This window comes from Lepus europaeus, chromosome 9 (genome assembly GCF_033115175.1).
Source record: "Lepus europaeus isolate LE1 chromosome 9, mLepTim1.pri, whole genome shotgun sequence".
Lineage (NCBI taxonomy): Eukaryota > Metazoa > Chordata > Mammalia > Lagomorpha > Leporidae > Lepus > Lepus europaeus.
In genome coordinates, this window is record NC_084835.1 from 48,539,777 (window position 1) to 48,563,088 (window position 23,312).

Here is a 23,312-nt window from a genome sequence, read left to right on the forward strand (position 1 = left end):
CAATTCATTGATCCATTGATTTTCCGCAAATCAATTCAGTTAGTCAAAACCTATGCACTGGTCTCTCTCTCTCCTTGTATGACTTGTTGGTCCTGGAGATACAATTTGGAATTTACAGTTTAGGGTAGGAGAGAGACACAGAAACAAATTTAGGGCACTAGTAGACTGGTGGTTAGGACACTTTTAAGATGCTCCTGTCCCATGTCAGAGTGCCTGGTTTGACTCCCAGTTATGGCTCAAAACTCCAGCTCTCTGCCAGTGCAGATCCTGGGATACAGCTCAGATAGATCAAGAACTTGGGTTCCTGACACCCACATGGGAGACCTGGATTGAGTTTCTGGCTTTTGGCTTAGCCCTGGCCCAGGCCCAGCCCCAACCATTGAAGGCATTTGGGGAGTAACCCAGCAGATGGGAGCTCGCTCCTGCTCTCTCTCTCTCTGCCTCTCAAATAAATAAAAGCAAACACTTTAAAATGTTTAAATAACAGCTAATTGCCCTTTGTGAAAAAATTATGATAAAATAAACAGGATACTAGAGAATAATTGAAAGGTAATTCATAAATGTACTCAGTTGTAAATGACTGGCAATGGGAATAATAATTGTTCTCATTGGCGCTTGGTTTTTAATTGGGCTGAAAGCCTTAATGTGAAGAAATGGCATTTTTATAGTTCAGTGGTTCCTAAAGTTGTTCAAGTGTTGAACCACCTGGAAGTTGTAGTGCTCCCTTCAGAGCATAATGAAATATCATTAAATGTAATGATACCATGAATGCAGTTAAGCACAAACTTATATAATTTGATTAAGTTTGTGGTACTTAGGAATATTCAATTAATTAAATATTCATGCATCAAAACAAAAGCTTAAAAAATTACAACAAGCAAACACTTCTGTAAAAACTAAGCCACTAAATAGCAAGTCCTATCCATTTAAAATTCTTCTGCCAATATTTATTTGCTGTAATTGAATTATAGGCAGATGCAAGAGATTTAGAAAAAATTTATGAAAGAAAAATCCTTAAAATTGAGAAAGTTATACATTCTGTCTTGACTGTATTCCCCTGCTCTATTCTTTCTTACAAATTGGGAATGTTTGCCACTGAACACTAATTTTAGAACATTGATTGTTAGTGTAGGATCTCAGTTATTAACTTGGGCTCTCATATCCTGAATTCATATCATTAGATGAGTCATACAAGTAGCTAAATTCTGCTGGTGTGCAAAGAGTTCTATAGCAGCGCATTACTTAGATGTGTATATCTTCACCATAGGGTGTTACAGAAGGACTACCAAAATTTGAATTTTAACAATTGTAAGATGGCAGTTTTTGAATTTGATCTCCAAAACATTTTGAAATGTATTTCAGAGTCTCAGGGGTGGATTTATAGAGTATGATGCAAAAATGGTTCTGGGTTCCCTAAATCTACCTTGCTTGTTTTCTTTCTTCTACACACACTGAAGGCTTCTAATGAGCAGCTCCTCTGCACAAGTTACTTGTATGCTGTCCAAGTTCAGTGGCATATTTTAGTCACACGTGGAGCACAAAGATCTGTTGAATTCTCACCATCGCAAACACATATGTGAAATGAGCGCTGTTTCCTATTTCGGTGGTGTATATTATCTTCTAATAAAGCTTTACAAAGCCCTTTTCAACTTTTCTGTGGTGTCAGCTATCAAGAATTTTAATGAAAAAGAAAATCAATTATTGTAGGGCTATACAGAAAGCTTTTAGTTTGCAAATGATAATCTCCTTCTTACCATCTTAATGGTAACAGATATGAGCTGATAATAAAATTCTCATAGGTCAGGACTGCTTGGCAACAGAAGCACGTCTCCCTGCTCATTCTGCCAATTTTCCTCTTGTATCTGCCCCGGAATCTGATGGCTTTTGTAGTCTCTGGTTCCTTGGTGATTAGCTCTAGATAACAGAAAACTCTGCACATAAAATTTCTGAGGCAGCACAATTTTATGTTGGTCTTGAGTAAATCAACTCTTCTTTTGCCCACATCTAAATATCCTGGCTAGAGAATTGCCTTCATTCTTTATAGAAATGCCTCTGCTATCTATGGACATGGTCAAACTAGTAAGGAAGATCATTGACAGGAAAGCACAATATCTTGGTTGTTGTCAATCCTAATATTATATAAGCAGCCTCATCAAATATATCTACAAACCTCTAAGTTGCAGGGCTATCAGCAAGATAGATTATTTGCTTATATTCATTCATTCATGCTTAGCTTCTCAAAGCACAGATTATGTTCGTGTGTTTTCATAATGATTAAAACATTCTAATTCTGGAAAAACAATAAGTGAATCAGAATCCTACAGTTAAGATGTAATATATCCAATGAATGATATCACAAATTTCAAAATCAGACGTAAACCAATAGTTGCCAAACATCTAACTATAGAATCTGTATTAAATATATATAAAACAACTATTCTAATGGTATATTTAAAAAATTATATAATATTGTCTTATTTTATTTTTTCCTTAATTTGAGATAGCAGAAAAGAAAAACAGAGGATTCCTATCCACTGGTTCACTCCCTAAATGGCCCTCACAGCCAGGGTTAGAATGGGGCTGGCCTAGGTGTCTCACTTGGATGGTCCAACTATTTAAGCCACCAATTGCTTCTGCCCAGGGGGTGCATTAAATGGAAGAAATTGGAGTCAGGAACCAGAGTTTCAACTTGGACCTAAGCACTCTGATGTGAGATATAGGAATCTCAACTGATAAGCTAAACACCCATTCTGTAATGATGTTAATTTCCTGTCATTTCATAAAGGGGAAATCTTTGAAGCATTCACTTGTTTTTTAGGTATTGAAGAGTATTCCTATGTATTCAAAAGCAAAGTGCTTTAATTTCCAATATTAGAGCATTCAACTCAGTTCAAAAATAAGTATGTGATATAAAATATTACTTCATTTATCCAGGATTTTTAAAAACAATATAACTTAAACCAAGACTTTCCTAGATGCTTTAAATATTATCACTGGGTATTATATTTACAGTGTGTGTGTATGCATGTATGGGGGGTGGTTTATAAAATTATGAAGACCATCTGTGCCTTCTTATTTTAAATAAACAAGCAAACAAATTAAAGCAAATTGAAACAAAATTGAACAATGGTGTTAGAGTCAACAGAGGAAAATTATTGGAGGAAGAAAACAAAAACCCATAACTCTTCAAAGCACTGATCAGAAACCCAGGAAGCAATGTGGTCCATGCTAATTATTTTCACAACAGCCTTGAAAAATAGGTGTTAACTCCACTTAAACACATGGACGCTTAGGATGACATAATTATTTAAAGCCACAAAACTGCATTTTGAAAGATGTCTGATTTTCCCACCTCCAGTACCTTTTCTTGCCACTTCTTAACTCTGTAAATTGCACTTCTTAACTCTGTAAATTGCAAAATATACCATGCACAAAGAGAGTACACAAAACATGTGTGAATCAAAGAGTAATGGAATAGTCACAGGTGTACACCACCGGGTGAAGAAGCAGCACATTACCAGTAATGTCAGTGTCCCTTTAAGCTCCTTCCTGTGCATGCAACTCTCATTCTTCAAACCAGAGGTTGGGTTGAGGTGATCAAATAGTTTTACCACTTACAAATGCACTCAAACGCCTAATTAATTTTGTAAATCTGTTACAAGTATGCAGCTGTCCATTCTCAGGGGAAATTAATATTACCACTGTTAGATAGATGGAGGCATAGATGGAGGCAGCCTGAAAAATAAAATCTGAGGTGCATTTACAATAGAGTCAGCTCACAGTTCGTAACTTTCCTCTGGTAAGGGTTGCTCAGTATGAGTAGATGGGGAGGTGTAATACTCATGTAGACTGAGCCAACTTGAGAGAACCATCTAGAAAATGATATACAAAAAATGATTCAAAACATATACATATATTAAATACACAATACTAAACATTTAATATATTTGAAAGAGAGAGATCTTCCATCAACAATCTTCCACTCACCCTCCAAATGCCTATCACACTCAGGGGTGGGCCAGGCTAAAGCCACTAGCCAGGAACTCAATCTGGGCTTCCCACATGGGTGGCAGGGACACAACTCATTGAGCCATCACCTGCTGGTTCCCAGGGTGAACATCAGAGCAGAGCCCAGACTCAAACCACAGCTCTCAGATGCAGGATGCAGGCATTCTAAGTGGCAGTTTAATGGCTGTGCTGAATGCTGACCCCTATATGTGCATTTGAAACATCTGCTTGGAGTGTTCCTTTACACAAATATCCTCTGCTTGTTTCATGGAGACAGAATCCTCCTTTTATCTTAAAAAATAATGTTCTGAGAGACCTGGAAAAAGCTCTTGGCTCAGATCATCCCAGTTCCAGCCGTTACAGCCATTTGGGGAGTGAACCAGTAGATGGAAGACTTTTCTCTCTATCTCTCCCTCTCTCTGTCGGTGACCCTACCTCTCAAATAAAGAAATAAAATCTTTGAAAATTAATGTTCTTTGTCCTTTGTTGATGCTTTCTCCAAGTTGCTTTATTCTGCAGGGTTTTTTTTGGGGTGGGGGTGGGGGTGGGGGGTGGCTTATTTGTCTATCTTGGTTCTATAGTGAGTGTTACAAGTTTTCCTTAAAGATTTAGAACTTGGAATGTTGCAGGAGACTTTCAGCAACACCAGTAGAACTGCCAACTTTAGTTTCATTGCATGGTGAGGGAGCTGAGGCTAAGTAACCCCTGAGCTGCATAGCTTTAACATTTTCTTCTTGGGTGGTTGAAATTCAGAAGTTCATTGTGCATGATTTTGGCTGCTAACCAGGCCCAGTGAGGGAAAAGGCTGGAGTTCCCACCCACATTCAGCATTTTAGCATGAGCTATAGATGGAACAGGGCTTTATTCCCCAAATGCACTCAGAAGTTAACACTCCAAAGTCTTATGTTAACAGTTAATGAAAGGATTATGGGTATAGACTTCATGTAATGACAGTTTCTAAGAGGTAGGCCTGTTGGGAGGTCTTGAGATCGCTAAGAGCTTGCCATGGGAAGGTAGTTCTTAGGAGAAGAAGGTTGGTTGTGTAAGCTGAGCCAACTCCCTGCACCCTTTTCTGCTTCCTGGCTTGCCACGTGATCAACCCTCTCACACTAACCATGGCCCCTCCTCCAGATGGATGACTCATGGGCCACCCAGTCTTGAACTGTAAACCCCCAAAATGTAGGCCAAAATAAATCTTCATTCCCAAGAAGCTTCTTTCAGGAATTTGACTTAAAGTAACAAAAAGCTAACCAACATCATATGTATATGATAGTTTGTAGCAACTTATTCCAGCTCTTTGGAGGTGTGCTATTTGTCCATCTGCTTTTCTCTCTCTACAATTTTGTCTGATTACTATTTTCTTCTTCCATCTTTCCATTTATGTGTTTGTATTCTTTTATTAAGACAATTTGCTGATGTCTTAGTGATTTGTTAGGTGGATGTGAAATAATTGCATATTTTCCCATCTACCCTCTTAACCCAGTAGAGCATATCAGCTGTGTGTGTGTATGTGTGTGTGTATCCACTGTGTGGAGACCTCTGGGAGGTGTGGGAGTCAACATGGAAAGGGTGAGACGTGACCTCTATTCCCAAAGGATTGATCACACAGTTGAGGAAGGGAAGCTTTCACACACATGAAGAAACAGCAGCATAGTATTTGACTGGTTGAGGCATCGTGTGAGAAATAGCCTAGTTCATTACCTATTTACCTTGAAATATAGACTAAGATACTGCACATCATGGGAGGATTGCAGGTGTTTATTTGGGGATGGAGTAAATAACCATGCAGATCTGTTATGCCAAAGGTATGGTCAGATTACCCAAACTGTGAGACTCTTCTCTGTCTACAAATGGATACCATCCCTCAGATGGACCAATAAAGAAGAAAATGTCCTGATATAGCACTTGGCTCTATAAGTATGAGGATATGTCACAAAGTTCAGGGGAAATATAATTAAAAGATAAGCTTAATTTGATGCAAAAAATGTTTTGAAATCCATCCATAGGAGGGATTTTTCAAAAAGTTCATGGAAAATGTGTATTATATAAAAAAAAAAAACCTGCATGATTGAAAATTCTTTTCACCAAAAATTTACCTTTAATGTCACCTCCCGTGAACTTTATAAAGTGCTCTCATTTTTAACTACCCGTAAGATTACTATAGACAGCCAAAGAAGGAAGGAAGGAAAAACAGAAGGAAGAGAAAAGGCCAGGGAAGGGAAGGGGGAAGGGGATGCATCAAAGGAAGAGATGGAAGAAGAAAAGAGCTCAGGTCAGTCTATGCATGCTTTTCCTCAACCAAGCTTCTTTGCAAAGGTCACCTTTTATTTTACCATTCTCACAAAGGAGCAGTGGGCCCTATTGCATTTTAAAGCTCCATTACCTAGAAATGGAAATGAAAGGTTGGATATGAGCCTCTTTTAGCACAAGATCCAGAGAGTGCAATGAAATATAAGTAAACATTTATGCACTGTGATAAATTGGAAATGTTCCGGCCCTTGGAGCAGAATGGTCATACACTGCCACTAATTAATCCTTGTTTACTCTTGATGGGCAGCAAGAGTTCATGTATAATAGAGAAAATATTTTTTTAAAATCACCATCTTCCTTCATTTGAACTTCAGCTCTTTAGCCATTAACTTGGCCTCTTGTCATATTATTTTCAAAGGTAATTCTCTCAGAAAGATCTCCTTATGTGAAAGAGAGATTAGTACTGGTGAACCTACATCATGAGCATTCTTGTACTGAAATGTGTTTTTTTTTTTTCAACAAGAAATGACTTTCTAGGTGATTTTTCTCACAGTAATTGCTGTTTCTGGCAGCTGCTGCATGGCCATTTTCCCAGTAGGTATGGGTAAGATTGCTTCTAAATTTTTAGTGCCTGAAATGGTTGGTTGCTCCTATTTGGATAGGGGAAGACTGGGAAAACATTTAGGTTGGGTAAGGGCTGGACTTTGAGGAGCAGTTTAAATATCAAATGCATGCACATGGGTGCCAGGCTAGTGACGTTGTTGCACATGTAAAATAGAGCTGAATTGGTCTCCACCACTTAGTTAATGAACTATCCGATGACACAGTTTCAAGTCTATATATGACTGTGAGAATCCCTTATTAATGTTTCTTAGTAAGAGATGATTTTTCCAGAATAATCTAGAAATACCTCTTCTGAGCCAACAGATTTTCTTGACATATACGGCTGGAAAACTTAACATGGGCTGATGTAGTCTTTTAAATTTCTTTTCCTTTTTCCATAAGATTTGTCTCTTTCTCTCTGTCTCCTCTTCCTTTATCATGAAAAAGACTTTATTTTCTGGTAGGAGGTACCTTTCTCTGAAGGGAGGAGAGAACTTCCACTTTGACTATGGCCCTGTCGGAATAGGATCGAAGTCGGCGAACTCTAAAGGCTTCCATAGCCTCAGCAACTCATGACTAGAGCCTAGGGAGATTACTGACACCATAAACAAGAGTGTTAAATTGTTAAATCAACATCAGGAGTCACTGTGTACTTATGTCCCATGTGGGATCTGTCCTTAATAGGTTGTTCAAGGTGAAGTAATGATATAGCTAGTACTGAAACAGTATTTTTACACTTTGTGGTTATGTGTGGGTGCAAACTAATGAAATCTTTACTTAGTATATACTGAAGCGATCTTCTGTATATAAAGATAATTGAAAATGAAAAAAAAAAAAACCCTTGGTGTTAAATTGGAAATTACATAGAAAAGTAATCAATCTTTTTAAAAAAAATATCATGCAGGATCTCTGTCATTAATGTGATGTACACTGTTATTTAATGCTATAACTAGTACTCCAACAGTATTTTTTTCACTTTGTGTTGCTATGTGAGGGCAAACTGTTGAAATCTTTATATATACTAAACTGATTTTCTGTATATAAAGAGAATTGAAAATGAATCTTGATGGGACTGGAAGGGGAGAGCGAGTGGGAAAGGGGAGGTTTGCGGGTGGGGGGGAAGTTGTGGGGGGGGGGGAGCCTTTGTAATCCATAAGCTGTACTTCGGAAATTTATATTCATTAAATAAAAAAATTTAAAAAAGACTTTATTTTCTGGGTATGAGATTTCCTTGATGTTTCTATGATGAGTGAAAGAGTGAGACTGTGGAGACCTCACAGTACAAGTAGAAACAGAGGTGCCAGGTCTTAAGGGAGCTGCAAAGAACCCCCCTTAGGATGATGGAGTTGGATGAGCACTAGAGGGGTAGGAGGCAGTATTCTGCCAGAAGAGTAATTCATTCTTTTGGAAATATTAATGCAGGGTAAGTTAAGGGGACAAAGTTAGATGATGTTAGAAATCATTGTGGGAGTTTTTTAAATATTATATATTTTTTTTCTTTTTATAAATTTCCAAAGTACAGCTTATGGGTTACAATGGCTTCCCCCCTCCCATAACTTCCCTCCCGCCCGCAACCCTCCCCCCTCCCGCTCCCTTTCCCCTTCCATTCATGTAAAGATTCATTTTCAATTCTCTTTGTATACAGAAGATCAGTTTAGTATATATTAGGTAAAGATTTCAACATTTTGCCCATATAGCAACATAAATTGAAAAAAACTACCATTGGATTACTAATTATAGCATTAAATAGCAATGTACAGCACATTAAAGACAGAGAACCTACATAATTTTTTTTAAAATTAATTAATTTTCTATGCCATTTCCATTTTAACACCAGGTTGTTTTTTTTTTTTCATTTCCAATTCTCTTTATATACAGAAGATCACTTCAATATATAATTAGTAAAGACCTTATCAGTTTGTGCCCACACAGAAACGCAAAGTATAAAAATACTGTTTCAGTACTAGTTATAGCATCACTTCGCTTTAGACGACACATTAGGGACAGATCCCACATGGGGTGTAAGTACACAGTGACTCCTGTTGCTGATTTAACAATTTGACACTCCTGTTCATGGCGTCAGTAATCTCCCTAGGCTCTAGTCATGAGTTGCCAGGGCTATGGAAGCCTTTAGAGTTCGCTGACTTTGATCTTATTCCGATAGGGTCATAGTCAAAGTGGAAGTTCTCTCCTCCCTTCGGAGAAGGGTACCTCCTTCTTTGATGGCCCCGTTCTTTCCACTGGGATCTCACTCACAGAGATCATTCATTTAGGTCTTTTTTTTTTTCCATGATATCTTGGCTTTCCATACCTGCTATACTCTCATGGGCTCTTCCGCCAGATCAGAATGCCTTGAGGGGAGTTTTTTAAATATTATAAAAAAAATTCAGTCACAAGGCTTGAAATGTTACTCCAAAAAGGATAGGAAGACTGATTAATAAGATTTTCAAATATTTCTTCCATTCTATGGGCTATTTTCTACTTTCTTGATTATGGACTTTGAAATACAAAAGTCGTGGCAGGCGTATGGTAAATTGGGTAAGATGCCGCCATGCTATATCTGAGTTCCAGAGTTCAAGTTCCATCTCTCTTCGAATTCCTGCTAAGGTACACTCTGGGAGGCAACAGGTAATGACACAAGTTTTTGGGTCCCTGCCACCCACATGGAAGAACTAGATGGAACTGAGCTATTGGCTTGAGGCCAGACTGTTGTGGACATTTGGGGAGTGAATCAGCATATGGAAGATTCTCTATCTCTCTCTACCATTTAAATAAAAAGAAAAGAAATGAACATTTAAAAAATCCTTTTCAACTCCTTGAAGATATCAAGGGAAAAAAGAAAGTGGGCTAGAGGAAATAACTCTCTAAAACTTGATAACTTTATCCTTGACCTTTCTAAATCACTCTGAATGTCAAAAAACACAGAGCATTTAACAGCTAACCTACACTCAACAGTCATGTGGGATGAGTGACAACACTACAACACTTCACAAAAGAAACTAAGGCCTCATGTATTAGATAAGTTCGTGTGAACACTCAGCTGGAGGATTTCCCTCTGTCCTCTTTTCTTCGCCACTCCCTCCCCATGATCAGAGCAGCCATCTCCATCATTACCATCACAGCCAGGTCTGCACATTGCTACTTCACTTCTAAAAACCCTTTTGGACACTCAATGGAGTTGAAAGAATAAATAAAAAGTTCAATTCCCAGAGGAGTTAAAAAGAGCTGTCTACTTCCTCTACTCTACCCATTTTCACATAAAAAAAAGATTTAAGATCCAGAGAGGACTTACCCAAGATCATGTGTCAATTTGAGATGGTACTCAGACCAGAATCCAGCCATCCAGATTCCTTTTTCTGTGATGCTACTTTTATAGTCATGGGTAGAGCAGGGAAAAGAAATGCAGAAAACTTGCTTGCATCCAAAATTAACTGCATTCAGAGCAAAGTGAGTTTGTGTCATCCTTTTGCATTGCTTTGATTTTTAAACATGGGATGTTTGAGTGTGCTTTCTTCAGAAGACAGCCTAGTTCAGTCCTGCTTCCTTCATCTCCACTGCCTGTTCTGTTCATCTTCCTCCACACACATTGTGCTGTATATCAGGTCATCCTTGGAATCTGGGAAGGAAGATTTAACTAAGTTCACCACTCTGGCAATGGTTTTCATCAATAAAGGGTTTGTCACTACAGAGGAGCCACTATCTCCTGTGTCTTCCTCTCATCCTCCCTTGCATGTGAGCAAGGAATTCAAGACTCAGTCTCAAAATGCAAGTTTTACATCTTCTTTTTCCAGCTTACAACAGGCAATTCTTCTAAACACACCTATTAGACACCTATATGCCAGGTCTTGAGTCAAATGTTTCCATATACTTTAATTAATCTGTAGCAGTCCACAGAAGGATGGTTAGCTTTAAGATGAGAAGACAAGAAAATCAGATGAGATCTTGATATTAAGAGGATCACTACCATTTTTAGAGACTATAAAATGGACTAAGCGCTGTGCTAAGGCTTTGCATTCATTAACTAAAGGAAGTGACAAATAAATCCATAAGATGAAACTACTATAATCCCCATACTGTCGATGGGGAAAGAAATGCAGAAGTGCTGGAATCTCAAGAATCATAGTCAAGGACACACACTTGATAAGCAGTAGCATCAGGTTTCAAAGCCAAGCTGTTATTTACAGAGCCTGGCTCTTAATCACGACAATTAATTGCCTAGAATCACAGAGCACATAAAAATAGTAGTACAGCAGATAAAAATAGTAGTAGTAGAGATACAATCTGAATGTGAATCAACTGTGAATGGATAGACAAAATGTGTTCTATCCACACTGTGAAATGCTATTCAGCAATGAAAAAGAATGAAGACTAGATTCATGCTGTAACATCTAAGTGACAGAAGTAAGTTACAAAAGACCATAGATTATATGAAACCATTTACATTAAGTGTCCAACAGAAGAGGCAAATCTATAAAGGTAGGAAGTAGGGGTAGTGACCTAGGGCTGGGGGTAGGAAGATATTTGAAGGAAGTGACTGCTAATGAGCACAGGGTTTGGAGAGAGGGTAATGAGAATGTTCTCAAATTGACTTTGTTTATGGTTGTTGCAATGTTCTGTGTATGCTAAAAACCATTGAATTACATGCTTTCAGTGGCTGAATTGTATGACGTGTGAATTATATTTCAGTGCATTTTTTACTTCTAGGTGGGGCTGGACTATCAATTCCAGCCTTCCAGACTTCAAGCCTGTGGTTTTTCTACTGTACTTTGCTGACCATCATGTCTTCAGCATCTCTTTATACCACTGCTTGGATTCCCATATTAGTTCATCTCCTACTAATTACTCTGTAGATGACCAAATGTCAAGAACTATGCAGTAATTATCTTTTTTCCATCAAGTTTCAATGGGCTTAGGCTGGTGGCACTATGTCTCAATGTTAACTCAATACATTATCTATTAAATTATTAAAATATATCTAGTTAAAGTGATTCTAGCCTTACAGATTAGGCTTATTTCTGAAAAGTTGAATGATACTTTAATTTTAAACTGCATATCTAAATATATTTTTGGGCTCAGTATTTAGAAAACTCTTCTCAGTCACCTTTCTTGGAGTGTATGCCCATATACCTTATTCTTAGTTTTAGAAATCAGACTTTTTATATACTCATGGCGATTTCCTTAGAGGAGGGTGCACTTTCACATTCTTGTCTTCGCAAGTTGATTTGATACATTGGTACAAGGGCTAGAGACTCTACAAAGGAAAATTTGAACTTGTTAAAAGCATTTTTGACATTCACAGTCATAATAGTCTAAGTAGATTTCATTTCAACATTTGCATTAGCTGGTGGTAATAACCTACAATAAAAATAACAAATGATTAAAACATTAAAGTGTGGAAAAACAACTATGTAGGTGTATGTGTGTGTGTGTGTGTGTGTGATTCTTCAGCAGTGTTTTTGTGTTTGTGCTCTGGAAGAATCGTGTGTTTGAATGCATTACATTGGAATTTCTGAGTATTAATATGTGTTCTCCATCTTCCTAAGATCCAGGATTCTATTGCACAGTGGGATAATCACAGATAATGTTAATGGGCTGTGTATTTCTCTATTTTAAAAAATGGGAAAAGGGGATATTGGGTGACTTCAACATAAAGAATTGTTAAATGTTTGAAGAAGTAAATATATTTACCTTGACAAGACATTACACAATGTATTCACATACTGAAACATCACATAAAAGCCTGTGCAAATGAGTAATTTTTATGCATCTGTGAAAAAATTACACCATGAAGGTATCCCTTACCTCCTTATGTCCCTTTTGCCCTTATCCTGGGAAATAGATGGGAATCATTCACTCATTGTGACTTGGAAATGACTGTTGAAAAGGGGCAAGGGCTGAGAAAGGAAGAAATGGTTCTGACTGGAGAAGGCTGAATGAGCCCTACTGACAGAAGGCTGTGTTCCTGCTGCTGTCTAGAGGATCATCCACCAGCTCACTAAAGATTGAGTTTGATAAAATGCTGGTCAAGTCAGTGTTGCCAGAGTTTCCATCACATGGATTGTCATCACCTCTTCATCTTTTCCCAAGCAGGTGGATGCTGCCATCTTCACTGAAGAAGTCATTCCTCTACAGTGTTAAGTGTACTAGCATTGCATCATAAGAGCCGGTGGTGGTTTACACAACAGACATTTATATCCCACAGGCTGGAAGTCCAAGACTAAAGTGTCAATTAGGTTGCTTCCATAAGAGAAGAGTCTGTTCCAGGCCTCTCTCTTGGCTTGTGGATGAAATCTTCACCTGGCTTCCCATCATTTTCCTTTTGTTTTTCTCTGTGTCCAAATTTCATCTTCCATAAAGGTTATCAGTCATATCGGTTAAGAGTCTATGTTAATTAACTCATTTTACCAAGGAGATAGGAGACTCTACCTGCAAATCTGATAATATTATGAGGCACTTGGGTTAGGACCTCAACAAAATGAATTTTGGAGTGGGGAGAGAAACCAATTCAGCTCATAAAACTTAGAGAAAATGTTTTCACATATCAAAACCATTCGTTACATGTATCATTTTCTAGAGCACATTTCCAGAGCAGAGTTCGTTTTCACATAGCCCTACATTATATGGAAACTTTAAGTTGGAAAATTTCAACTAGATGCATTGAGTGTAGTTATAAAGAGACAGGGGTGTCAATGAACAAGGATCTGAGAGCTGAGACATGTGAGCATTGTGGTCTTTCTAAAGTTTCTAAAATTCCCAATTCCCATGCAAAGTGACATTGAAGCATTTAAGCATATTTTGCATAAAATGACCCCCAAAGTCATCTCAATTTCATCTGTTATTCAACTAGAAAAAGATAAAGCAGTTCCAACATTGGTGAGAAAATCTGATTGGATTGAATTTATCAAAAGATATAATATATGACTTTCTAAGGGTTTGTTCAAGTACAGTATTAAGATGATTGCTGTATTCTACACTGACTACAGAATCAATATTTTTGTCATATTCTGCCTCATTCTTTTGAGTTGGTCAATGTATACTTTCTGCACTTGCTTTTTTAGTGGGCTTATAACACATATATTATTTATAACTAAAACACAATTTTAAGACATTTGCATATATCTGATGAGGAATTTATGTGTGAATACATAAAGACACCAACAATAATGTTAAAATAATTACCAATTTAAAAGTGGGTTAAAAACCTCATATCTGTGATAATATTTCCGAAAACACATTACTCCAGTCTAATCATGATGAAAAACATCAGACAGATGCAGGCTGAGGGATATTCTACAGGATACCCGGCCAGTACTATTTAAGACAAGCTCAAGAAAAATAAGGAAAGACTGATAAATTAACATAAATCAGAGGAGAGAAGAGATGGGACAAGTCAATGTTTGGTACATGAGATTGAATCCTGCAAAGAAAGTTGAAAAGAATGGAAAATTGGTGGCATGCCAAAACAACTTGAGATTTAGTTCATAACAATGTGTCAGTTTCTTAGGTGTGTCAACTTTCTATATTCATATAAGATGTTGATAAGGTGAACTCTGAACAAACAGTATAACAGAGGGATCTTATAAATGCTCACAAAAGGTATTTTATGAAAAAACAGATTTCAAATTTTTTTCAACTCAACTTATGTTTTGAATATATTTTCTATGAACTTCCTAAAGCACCCTTGAAGTAACTCTCTGTGCCATCTTCGCAAAAATTTTTAAGATTGATTTATTTATTTAAAAGTTGAGTTATAGAGAGAGAGAGAAGAGGAGACAGGCAGAGAGAGAGAGAGAGAGACAGACAAAGAGAGAGAGATGGTTCGCTCCCCAAATGGCTGCAACTACCGGGTTTGGTTCAGGCTGAAGCCAAGAGTCAGGAGCTTCTTCCAGGTCTCCCACATGGATGCAGGGGTGCAAGGACTTGACCCACCTTGCACTGCTTTCGCAGACACATTAGCAGGGAGCTGGATTGGAAGTGGAGTAGCCAAGACTTGAACAGGCACTTGTAAGGGATGCTAGCTCTGCAGGTTGTAGCTTTAACCTACTGCCTCACAGTTCCGGAGCTGTAAATTTTTTTGTAAGACTAAAATTTGTCACCAAAAAGTTCATTTTTAAAAGCTAGGTAATATATTTGAATAAACCTTTCACAAAGAAGATACACTAATGGCCTAAAACAAGAAAAGACACTCAATATCATTAGTCATTAGGAAATGCAAATTAAAACCACCATTAGTTTGAAAACAAAATAAATCCTCTATTAGGTATCACTACACATACACCAGGATGTCAAGAGTAAAAAATAATGACAATGCTTTTGTATTGAGTGGAGAGAAACTAGATCGCTGCTGGGAATGGAAGATAGTGAAGCCACCACAGGAAACAGTGTAATAGGTTTGAGTACCTTGAATATCAATTTACAATATGGCTTAGCAATTACATAGCGGATTACCGACCCAGCAGAAATGACAATTCCTGGTCATCAGAGTTGAATTATTCACAATAGACAGAGTAGAAATCACCCATCACCCATCAACTGATAAATTGCCTCAAAAAATATGAAATATTTGTGGAATGGAATATAATTAATGTTATTCAGCCACAGTAAAGAAAGAAGTACTATATGCCACACTGTGAATATATGGTGGAACATTACTTTCCTTTTTTTTTTAAGACTTATTTATTTATTTGAAAGAGTGATAAAGAGAGAGAAGGAGAGTCAGAGAGAGAGAGAGAGAGAGAAGTCTCCCATCCACTGGTTCACTCCCCAATTGGCTGCATTGACCGAAGCTTCCAGGTCTCCCGTGTGCAGGGTCCCAACCACTTGGGCCATCTTCTGCTTTCCCAGGCCATAGCAGAGAGCTGGATCAGAAGTGGAGCAGCTGAAACTCAAACCGGTGCCCATATGGGATGCCAACACTGCAGATGCCGGCTTTACCTGCTATGCCACAGCGCCGGCCCAGAATATTACTTTCAATGAAAGGAACCAGTCATCCCAGAGTGAATGTTGTGTGATTCTGCTTGTGTGAACTGTCCAGCAAAGGTAAACAGAGAGACAGAGAACACATGATTGGTTCCCAGGTGATCAAGTGGAAAGAGGGAGTGACCACACATGAACACAGGATTTCCCCTTGAGGGGATGGAAAACTCCAAATCAGCTTGCAGAAACAGCTGTCCTATTCTGGAAATTTACCTAAAACCATCCCACTGTCTCCTTAAAATAAATGAATTTTATAGTGTATGATTTGTGCATCAATAAAATTGTTAAACATGCTCTCCTATAAAAATTAGATCGTGAAGAAAAGTATAAAAAGAAAATAGCTATTCCTGAAAATCCCATCACTTAAAACACATTTTGGCATATTTCCTTTGCAGTTTTATTATTTTCTATTAATTTTAATTTTCAAATCAGGGCAAGTCTAAAGATATTCATTTTCTCAGCTGATTATACTCGCTTTGAGAATTAACTAGTTAGGGTTTAATTCTTGGGAGTTCTGTTTACAGCGATGACCATCACTGTACAACACCTGTCACAGTGACTGACAAGTAGTGCTGATTACTCCTCTAACCAGCCTGCAAAGTCCCACGATACCCTTGTTCCCCAGTGAAATAAGAGCCAGAGCTTTACTTCTAACCCAATTAGAGACACAAAAGCTCCGTCTTCAGAAAACAACACCAGAGACTGGGGAGGTTGTCCACTGGCATCTTGGTTTTTCAGGTCTGAATGTGGAGGGCACTTTTCCTGTCATGGACACAGAAGAGAGCAGCAGACACTGCCTGAGCCCTTCGGTGGCCATGCTGTGCAGACACTTTACCTGCACAGTCTAGGAAGACAAGGGTTCACAATGCAGCACGAACACAACGCGACACAATGGAAGCTGTTTTTTTATTTTTCCCCTTTCGTTGTCCTCCTCGATTTTCTTTATTGTTCTATTTTTCCAGATAGAAAGGGAAAGGTATTGTATATAGCGCAGACATTTTAGCTGTTGTATATAGTGCAGACATTTCTAAAGTTAATATCAAACTCCCTACTTCCAAACTAAATAATCTTCCAGAACTTTTTTGGCTGATCCTCAAAGAAATTTTTCAGCACATCCCAAAGATGCAAGCTGCTTTATCCTGTATCTAGAAAATATATTTAAGGACAAGTTTACAAGAGTAAAGAAAATTCGTAGCACAAAGAAAAAAACATGGCTTCAATTATGTCATTCAAATGACATCCTGTTTTACCCTGTGTTTCTTCTCAGGCAGGTCAAAATTATACACAAATCTCTTCTGTTAAAACGGATAAAAAGAATGAAAGGAGACTACCCCAACAAACATATTTCTTATTCTTCATCGACCAAGTAAGGAACACTCATAGAATTTCTCATGCTGTCTGGGTCATGACTTTTTCTCTGCGTGCTGTGAAATTATGGGAAGGCATCTTTCTGCAAGGCATTTAATTTAATTCCAAACACCCTCATTAGCAGCTGTGTGGCATCCTCAGTAATATGCCCACAAGCACTAGAGGGCAATGCTGGACAAGTATTACTGAGATGCAAGAAAATACTAATGAGCATAACTGGATACTCATTAATTTCAAATACACACTTGTGATACAACTCTGACTGGTCTGTCTCTGAACCAGAGGAAGTCTCCAGCCATTGCCTTCCAACCTAATAACAGGAACAAAAAGGGCAAGCTTTTCTTGATAGCAATCGGCTCTGCTTCCTGGCTTCATTGGGGCATTTTGTCTAGTCTGAGACTGGACCAGTTCAAGAGCAGGTTGGCAGACCAATCAGATAAAGCCAATGTCAAAGCCAGGAAAGCTTCTGGAACCAGAAATCAGAACCAGAAAGCCTGGAATCTGCAGTAATGGGAAAAGTTGCTAGTTCAAATTGTGCCTCATGATCTCATACAGTGTAATGGGACCAAGGAATTGTGTGAAGGTGACAATTATTTAAACAAGGTTAAAAGTCTATTCAGTTAGGGAATGATATTGTGGCACAGCATGTTAGGCTGCTGCTTGCAACGCTGGCATCCCAGGGTGGAACACTCTGTTGAGTCCTGGAAACTCGCCTTCCTATTCGGTTCCATGCTAATGTGCCTGGGAAAGCAATGGAAGATGACTCAAGTACTTGTGCCCCTGCCACCCACGTGGGAGACCTGGCTGAACGTACAGCCATTTGGGGTGTGAATCAGCAGATGGGAGATCTCTGTCTCTCCCTCCCCCTCTCCTTGTCACTCTGCCTTTCAAATACATACATACATACATAGTTTTGTTTTTTTAAAGAAAGAAAAGAAAAATCAATTCAATTAAAAATCTCGTCAGTAACTCCTAAAACCAAGAGATGCTATGTTGTTGTAGTCATGGCTGTCGTGGTCACAGGTTGCTCCAACAGCAAAGGATTAAACTATGTTTCATGGTTTCATTTCTCTCTCCTATGCAGTCTCAGGGTACTGAGGGCATCAAGGTGCTGCAGAATTTCTTCAATTAACTCCCCCTCTAAGGATCTGATATCAAGGGTTTTCAAAGTGTGGCCCCTGGACCAGCAATGCCAGCCTGATTTGGGACCTTGCTTGGAATTAAAATTCCTAAACCTTGCTCTCAAGACCTCCTGATCAGAATCTCTAAGGAAAGGGAAAAGTCATCTTTATTTTTTCAAGTCCTTTTAAAATGTTATCCAATATTGACAAATTTGATATATACTTATGGGGAACAAAAGATACAACATGGAATGATTAAATAAAATTGATTAACATGTCCATCACCACACTTATCCTTTTTGGCTCCTGTTCAAGTAAAAATTATACCCTCTCATGAACACTCCTGATTCCCCTGTCCCTGGCTTCTGATAACCACCTTGCTGCTCTCTGCTTCTGAGTCTTATTTTTTAGAGTCTAACAAAGCTGTTTAATAAGACATATGCTGAAGTTGAGATCAGTGGACTAACGGGAGGAAAGAACAGACTGTATTTAGAAAACAATGAATCTACAATATGATGCATCATAATCATGAAGTATATAACCTAGTACCTCCTCTATCTTTGCTTTATGTAACATAAAAATGTATATTGTAAAAGTTATTTTCTAGAATTTGATAATTATTTTTTAAAACACAGGAGGGATTTTATATAAAGTTAACAGGATTTGATGTCTAGATTATAAAATTAGCCCAGCTATTCTAATTTAAGTTACAATGCTATTACAGATAATGACAAGAAAAATAAAAATTATAATAATTATCTTACAAAATATTTTTTTAAGATTTATTTATTTACTTGAAAGTCAGAGTTACACACAGAGAGAAGGAAAGCCAGAGAGAGAGAGAGAGAGAGAGAGAGGTCTTCCATCCGCTGGTTCACTCCCCAGATGGCCGCAATGGCTAGAGCTGCACCGATCCGAAGCCAGGAGCCAGGAGCTTCTTCTGGGTCTCCCATGCGTGTGCAGGAGCCCAAGGACTTGGGCCCTCTTCTACTGCTTTCCCAGGCCACAACAGAGAGTTGGGTAAGAAGTGGAGCAGCCAGGTTTTGAACCAGTGCCATAGGGGATGCCAGCACTGCAGACAGCAGCTTTACCCACTATACCACAGTGCTGGCCCCCAAAATAATTCTTAAATAGAAAATATTATGAATCTGAGTAGCTTGCACAAAATTAGATAATCTGCACTGAGTAGGAAGCCATGACTCTAATCTAGAACATTTTTTTTTGACAGGCAGAGTTAGACATTGAGAGAGACAGAGAGAAAGGTCTTCCTTCTGTTGGTTCACCTCCCAAATGGCTGCTACCGCAGGCCGATCTGAATCCGGGAGCCAGGTGCTTCCTCCTGGTCTCCCATGTGGATGCAGGGCCCAAGCACTTGGGCCATCCTCCACTGCCTTCTCGGGCCACAACAGAGAGCTGTACTGGAAGAGGAGCAACCAGGACAGAACAGACACCCCAACCAGGACTAGAACCTGGAGTGCTGGCACCACAGGCGGAGGATTAGTCTAGTGAGCCACGGTGCCGGCCTCCAATCTAGAACTTTTTTTTTTAAACTTTTATTTAATGAATATAAATTTCCAGTGTACAGCTTATGGATTACAATGGCTTCCCCCTCCCATAACTTCCCTCCCACCCACAACCCTCCCCTCTCCCACTCCCTCTCCCCTTCCATTCACATCAAGATTCATTTTCAATTCTCTTTATATACAGAAGATCAATTAGTATAAAGATTTCAACAGTTTGTACCCACATAGAAACACAAAGTGAAACATACTGTTTGAGTACTAGTTATAGCATTAAATCAAAATGTACAGCACATTAAGGACAGAGATCCCACATGAGGAGCAAGTGCACAGTGGCTCTTGTTGTTGACCCAACAAATTGACATTCTAGTTTATGGTGCCAGTAACCACCCTAGGCTGTCGTCATGAGTTGCCAAGGCTATGGAAGCCTTCCAAGTTTACTGACTCTGCTCATATTTAGACAAGGGCATAAAAGACAGAGTGAGGATAGTAACCAATGATCCTAAGAGTGGCATTTACCGGGTTTGAACAATTATACAGCATTAAGTGGGGAAGAGGACCATCAGTACACACAGGTTGGGAGTAGAGCCATTGGAGGTAGAGTAGAGGTTATGATTACAAAGGAATGAGGCCCAAGTGTGCTAGACAGGGTCTAGAACAAAGGACAGAGTCATTATTAGAGGAGCTAAGAAAGGTGCTGTCTAAGCTACAAGTAATTTTTCTGATTGAGAGGCAAATAGAACCTGAAAGAAGGGGCTTGATAATAATCTGGTGGGCTTTAGGCCTTGTAAGTTAAGAGGCCCAGACCTATCTATCTCTTCACATGGGGTATATCCTAAGGGAGGTGTGAACCTCCTAGGGGAAGGCACTCTGTTGACTTTCATTACTTGGCTGGACTGGGAGGAGAGCTGGCCAGGAAAGGCAGGGGGCATCTCTAACAAGAAATTTACAGTTCTGCCTGCAATGTTGCTGACCCTACTTGACCATCCCCTCAGCTGCAGTGGTCACTTTGGAAGTTGGGCTGAGTGAAGGGCTTTTCAGCTTAGAGCCAATAAGATCTGTGGCTCTGACCTGGGCATCCTTCGACTCCAGGGCAGGTCCATTTCCAGTGATCCAACTCTTGGCAGAGCTGCCAGGGCTCTTCACAAGCTGACTTCTGCTGAAGCCCAGGCTTACCACATTGAAAGCCACTGCAGTGGACTGGCCTGTTGGGTCTCCTTGAGGGCAGATCACTGTACAGATCAGCCATTAATAGGCCTGCCACCCATTGCTTCTGATGCCTAGCTTTCTTTTCCTCCTGGTTTTTGTTAAAGCAGACCAGAGGATGCAAGTCAAGGGAGTGCCCGTATCCCATCTCTAATCTTCGGTGGCCTGAACTACAAGTCTATAGTCACAGGGATGTTCTGTAGTAGTTTTTCTAAGGTAGACAATGCCCATGAGGAAAATTATATTCTCACTTTAAAACTTTCTTTCCCTTTGGTCTGAAAGGGAGGTTTTTTCTGCTTACTGTTTACTTCGCTGATGGCGAAGTGAATCTAGCTATGAGATTATTATTTAAGTTCTTATTTTGGCTATGCTATTACAGAAAAATGTTAGCCATCTCTTTTATAAGGTCTAAAGATTAAATTGGGCATCCTACAGATTCCTTCATAATAGAATTAGTTCCCTACCTTGAAGAGAATAGAGAAATGAAAGAATAAGTTGGGCTTAGAATAGAGAAATGAGGGAGTAAGTCCTAGATCGCTTGCTGACAATAGCAATATTACATGAATACCTAGCAAACCGTTTCAACCATTAGATAACAACTTAAGAAAACATTTACCAGAAGGTCCAATGCCTTCTATAAATTTTAAGAATCATGTATTTGAGAACACCTCTTAAATATCTAACATGGTGTAGTTTGTTTAACCAGTAAACTTAAGCACAACCATATAAAATGTTTTTAGTTTCTTTCTACCAACACGTTTAAAACATATGATACAGAGATTCAGGTCACACAAATTAAAATGTATCTTTGATTGATTTTAGCAGCTTCAATTTATGGACAATCTTATCTATCAGCCATTTAAAATAAAACTCTTAATAAAATTTCCCCATGTGGACATACAATATGTACACACATATAACATAGCATAATAGACCAATATAGCAATTTTAATAATAGCTTTTAAAATCTTTAACTCTTTTTGTAGATTGCCAATTGATTTGAATTGCTTTTTGTTTTTAGATTACTTTAACACATTGCTTTAACAGAGCATCAGAGTTTAATTCTATGTCAAAGAGAAATTGAGCTTCCTGTGATCTTTTGCTGTGAGGTTTCCTTCCTTTACCTTCTTTCATATTGGTGACCATGTTTCTGTGTTTCTGTGTGTAACACATCTTTAAGCATCTTTTGCAGGGCAGGATGAGTGGCAACAAATTCTTTCAGTTTCTGTTTGCTATGAAAAGTCTTAATTTCACCTTCATTCACAAATGAGAGCTTTGCAGGATATAATATTCTGGGCTGGCAGTTTTTCTCTCTTAGTACCTGGGCTAACTACATCACTGTTCTCCTCATCAAATCATAGCAACTTAGCTGCACGTGAAAGCACTCTAAATATCCAACAAAAAACTAACATGATCACAATAATAGTGATTCAGCAAAATGAGACTTTTTCAAACTTGAGGGGCTTTTGATGAAAACCAAGTTTTTAAGGTTTTTTTTTTTTTAATTTTCAAGTGACATATAACACTTCTTGATGTTTATAGAGTACCCTGAGATATTTCAGTACATGTGAATGTTTGATAAGGATAAAATATCTATATATCCTCTAAAACATTTAACATTTCTTTATGGCAAAACCACAAAAATCCTTTCTTCTAGTGTTTTCTTTTTAAGAGAGAGACACAGTATTATCATTATTTATAGTTTGCCTATAGTGCAATAGGACACCAGAACATCTTGCTTCTATCTAACTATAACCTTAGGATGATTCTTTAATCAACCATGTCCCATCTCTCTCTTCCTCTTCTTCTCCTCAGCCTTTGGTAACTGCCTTAACACTTTCAACTTCCACGAGATCAACTTTTTTAGACTCCACATATGAGTCAGATCATGCAACACTTTTTCTCTGTGCTTGCATTATTTCATTTAACAAAATAACCTCCAATTCCATCTGTCTTGTTGAAAATGACAAGATCTGAGTAGCCTCTATTGCATGTATGTACTGTGTCTTCTTTATCCATTCATCAGTGGATGGACACTTAGATCATGTCCCTTTTAGCTACTGTGAATAGTGAGTGCCAGGGTAAACAAAGGAGTGCAGATATCCTATTGACAGGCTGATTTCATTTGTCTATGACATATACCCAGTAGTGAGATTGTTGGTAGCTCTATTTTTAGTTTTTTGAGTAATCTCCATTCTGTTTTCCACAATTTCTTTACTAATTTTACAATCCACCAACATGTGTAAGGGTTCTTTTTTTT